The sequence below is a fragment of the Eptatretus burgeri genome, chromosome 4, assembly GCF_056783735.1.
Source record: "Eptatretus burgeri isolate ZD-2024b chromosome 4, Ebu_testis_v1, whole genome shotgun sequence".
NCBI classification, from domain to species: Eukaryota; Metazoa; Chordata; class Myxini; order Myxiniformes; family Myxinidae; genus Eptatretus; species Eptatretus burgeri.
The window spans coordinates 116,423,106-116,428,105 of record NC_140964.1 but is presented as its reverse complement, the minus strand read 5'-3'; positions in this window follow the sequence as shown (position 1 = coordinate 116,428,105).

The window sequence follows — 5,000 nt, the reverse complement described above, 5'->3', positions numbered from 1 at the left end:
AGGCAGAGGTAAACCCTACATTTGGAAACCTTTTTATCTATTACCTGCCGAGGAGTTACCTGCATTTAATACAGCTTGCTAGTGTATGATGTTAATTGCTTGTGTATGATGTGAGTTGCCTGTATTTGGTAAAGATGCCAGCAGGGAGCCTTTCAGTCCCGTGAGAGTTTGTGATGAATGGTCGCAGGTGGCCAACACAGGCCTGGTTGAGCACACCCAGGGAAAGGGCCTGAAAAAGATTACAGCAAAGAGGAGATTACTGCGAGCTGAATAAACAGTATATGAAAGTGTGTGCAACTTTGCCTGAGAAGATTTGCCAATCCAAATTCTGCACGTTTGTGACATGGGAATTTTTCAAACTTCTTATATAATCTGAATAATTAGCCATAAAACATTTGTCGATGTATGGATGGATTTCTGTGACTCTTGCTCACTGAGGCAATTTGCAAGTTTGCATTTTACATTGCCAACTAATACAACTAAACTCAAATTGGAACCCTCTCAACAACCCCACCCCACAACATTCTCACTCTAAATAAAATCAACGCAGGGCTTGCTTTTTCAGTGGGACAGGATTAAATTCAAAACAGACAGGATAAATGGGTGGCTTCTTTTTCTGCCTTTATTGACCTTGCAATGTGCTTGGATTGTTCACTCCACATCGATTTAAGTACTTCTCAAACTATTATGTGAAAATCTCATGTTTTCATTATCCTTAGATGACTTGAGAAAAAAATATTTGAAGAAAGTTCCCATGGACAACCATCAAATAATTTGTCGGCTCAACAAATTTGAGGTCATATGATCCAATGGTTTCATTTTTGGAGTATCAAGAAAAAAAAACATGAATAAAACTGATTCTTATTTTTTTTTAAAAAATAAACAAAAAAGATCTGATTTAAAAAATAATAAGAGGTGTGTGTGTGTGTGTGTGTGTGTGTGTGTGTGTGTGTGTGTGTGTGTGTGTGTGTGTGTGTGTGTGTGTGTGTGTGTGTGTGTGTGTGTAGCCTTTTCTTTGATTTATAGACCACTCGAAGGGTATATTGTATTGCTCGGTGCTGTTCTAATCCTGTTGGCATTTTGAAGAAATCAAATTTTGTTAACCTCTGCCATCGAAGATGGACAGAGGTTACTGTTTTCACCCCTGTCTGTTTGTTTGTGAACAGTATTACGGAAAAACTCCTGGACGGATTTCGACGAAACTTGGTGGGGGGGTTAGGTATGGTCCAAGGATCATGCCCTTAGATTTTGGACTTGGTCAAAAGTCCAATATGGCCGCTATGGCGGCCATTTTGAAAAAATATTTGAATTTTTGTTTTTGCATTTCTACATGTTTTAAGTGATTTCCAACCAAAAATAATAAATTTGTTAGAGAAAAAAAAAAAACAGAAAACCAACTTTTTTTCAAAAAAATTTCGATTTTATCTGAAAAATATTTGAATTTTTTTTGCATTTCTACATGTTCTTAGTGATTTCCAACCCCCCCCCCCCCAAATAAAAAATTTAGAGAAAAAAACCCAGAAATTTTGCACCTTTTTTCCAAAAAAATTCGATTTTATTTGAAAAATATTTGAATTTTTTTTTCATTTCTACATGTTTAAGTGATTTCCAACCCCCCAAAAATTTTAGAGAAAAAAACCAGAAATTTTGCACCTTTTTTTCAAAAAAATTTCGATTTTATTTTTTGGGGCATTTCTACATGGGCGTCGATGTAGTTTAGTTTATTAAATCGTGGTTCAGTAGAGTCTGATCCGTTTTAACCTACAATGAATAGGATATCAGGTTCACTTGAGTGACCCAGCAGTATTGGCGGCGGAGGTTTTGCACTCTACCGAGTGCTCCCCCTGTAGTTTTCTCTGTTTTGTTTTTTTGTGGGAGTTTAAAACACTTCTCCTCCACACCCACTAATGAATGGGGTCGGGGAGCATTTAGTATTTCCTTTCATATTGCTACAAAGGCTTTGTTTGAAAAAAAATTACAGATTATGTAGATTATAGAGCAATTAAAAAAAAAAATCAGAAAAAATCCAACTTTTTCAAATTTTTATTTTTTGCCTAAATCTCACCGATGAACCTCTGAAAGTTTGAATAATCCATTTGGCCATCTCTGAGACAAATAGCAACAGACAGACAGATGGACACCTCTCTCTTATAGTATAGATTCCATAACCTTGAGCCGATTGCACTGAAGTTTGATGTACCAAATTATTTTCTCACAAGGAACGTCGCCATCACAATAAAAACTTTCAATTCTTAGTCAACTAAAAATTAAAACATGCAGTAACTATAAGGGCACCGGGTAGAGCACTTACCGCTGCCCCATAATGCCTGATCCACGAGAACATATCACACCCAATACATCTTTGAAATACAAAGCTATATATCGCTTTTGAGCCCCATCTCTTAATGGTGAAGAATCTCTTTAAAATTCTAGTCGTCGGATCCGGATCCGGATCTTCACCAAAATCGAATAATTTCGTCGTGGTCACAGACCCAACCTGTCCACCAAATTTCATCCGAATCCGCCCACAACTTTTTGAGGTATCATGCTACATTTCAGTTTAGCCCTCTCTCTCAATGGTGAATTATATATCACTAAAAAAAATTCTAGTAGTCGGAACAGGATCCGGATCAGCACCAAAATCTAATGAGTTCGTCCTCATTTCATCCGGATCTCTCCACAACTTTTTGAGATATCCTGTACACAGACCAACAAACAAGTACAGAGATGTGTGAACATATAACCTCCTTCACCTTCGGTAGTGGTGGTAATAAGGCATTATTGCCTCCGCCACTGAAGGAAAAGATAATATACCCCCAAGAGTATTGATGGAGGTGGCTGAGCAGGTAAGCAAGATGTTAACAGATATTTTCAAGAGTTCACTGGAGTCAGGACAAATCCCGGAGGATTGGAGAGTAGCAAATGCAACACCACGATTTAAGAAAGAATCCAAAGAATAATTGGAGAACGATAGATCTGTTAGTTTGACTTCAGTTGTAAGGAAGGTGTTGGAGACATTAATTAGGGACCAGACGAGGAACCATTTAAATAAATACAAATGAAATAAAGGTCGTCAGTATGAGTTTTCCAAGGGAAGATCATTTCTAACAAATCTTTTGGAGTTCCATGAAGCTGTTTCTGATTAGGTGGATGAGGGAATGGCAGTGGACCCTGAGGGCCCACAAAAGGATATCTAGAGTCTCTGCAAAATGACTGCATCATCTGTGAAATCAAGGTCAGCGATCTTCTCATTCACAAATGATGAACCACAGCTTGATCTCTCTGACATCCTCCCCAGAATCCAGTCCATACAAGTGCTGAAAAGTGTGGGGGCCAATACACACCCCTGACAAACTCCAGTAACAACTGAAAATAAGTCAGAGATGGTACCACCACATCTCAAGGCACTCTCAATGGTAATTGGAATCCCCAAAAAACAACCACACAAGGTGGAAGTAATGACAAAAAAGGAATAACAATGGAGGAATGACACCACAATCCTCTTCTGGATTACCATCATGACCTATATATTTTGACATTTTTCCATCTCAATCCCTCAACAAATCAAACACACAATTACACCAATTACCCACAGTAGAAATCTACAGGTTTTTTGTATACTTTGTCGAGTCTCGTGTAAGAACTAACATACAGAACATATAACAAAGGGAGCAGGAGACAAGAGTGGGTGAGAGAGGGAAGCACAACAACAGTGGAGAAAAGGGTCATCATGAGATCTGTGGAAAAGAGAGAGAGGGATGTGGTGGGTCACATGGGGTAAACAAAATGGACAACTTCAGGGACTTTCGGTAAGGAAACAGGGAATTTGAAGGTGGGTTTGGGGTGGGTTAATGGGGGTAGTAAAGACATAGGGAGATGCAGGGGGTGCACAACCCCGAACCCCCCTCCCCTTTGGACTTTTTACATGTTTCTGTTTCACCTTTACACAAAATGAAATTTTCACCCACATTTTTATCTCCAAATTATGGAAAAAAACCAGCTTTTATTTCCATTTTGCCAGCATATACAGTATGGCAATCCATGCAGGGCGCACCACATTTTTATCAGTGGTGATGTGTATGTACACTCTCAGGTTGCTGTGAGTAAGCTGCAAGCACTATCAGGCGCTCAGCACGATCAGGTGGACGAGTCCACCGATATGCTCAACGAGGGGTGTTGACAATAGTATGCGTATATTGTGTATATACCTGTGCCAGTATATGCATGTGCCGTTGTCAACAGAACACCCCTTGTCGAGCACATTAGTGGGCTTGTCCAACCGATAGTGCTGAGCGCCTACTAACTTTGTCAATCCTGTCTCTGTTGGCATCAATCAATCGGTTTTCTCATCGTATCATTAACTTTGCTTGAAGACAAAATGAGTGAATGTCATGGAAGGTCTGAAAAAGAGGAAGATTACCAACTAATTTTCATCTGTCAGTGTGAGACCACACTAGAACTACAGATGAAGCACAACAGGGTGGCATCTCTGGCCCTCATGAACATACACCACGGCTTCCCCATATCCCCACAAGAGGTGTGACATTTTCATTCGGAAACACAAGCACCATCTATTCCAAAATATCATAATTTACGAGAAATAAAAAAAAATTCACATCCACCATTCTATCTGCTTTCTTTTGTGGGTACAACAGGTCAGGTCAGGAAGGTCAGGTACAACCCCCTGCCCAAAGTTTTTTACAATTTGGCACATGGCGGTGCCAGACTTTGCCTTGCACACAATCGGTCAACGTCTTCATTTCCCACTACGGGTGTGCACAGGCCTTTTTTGTTTTTTAGCCCCCGTTGGACTTAGTCAGAAATGGGGGCTTTTGGATTTGGTCTTGATTTTTGTGTCCATGCCTGCGCGCAACCATTTCTCGGATATGCATTTACCGCCCTTGTTCAAACTTGGTAGACCAATAACGAATGAAAGCTTACATATGCATGTCATTTATTTTCAAAAACAGATCCAACATGGCCGATTGGTGGCCATTTTA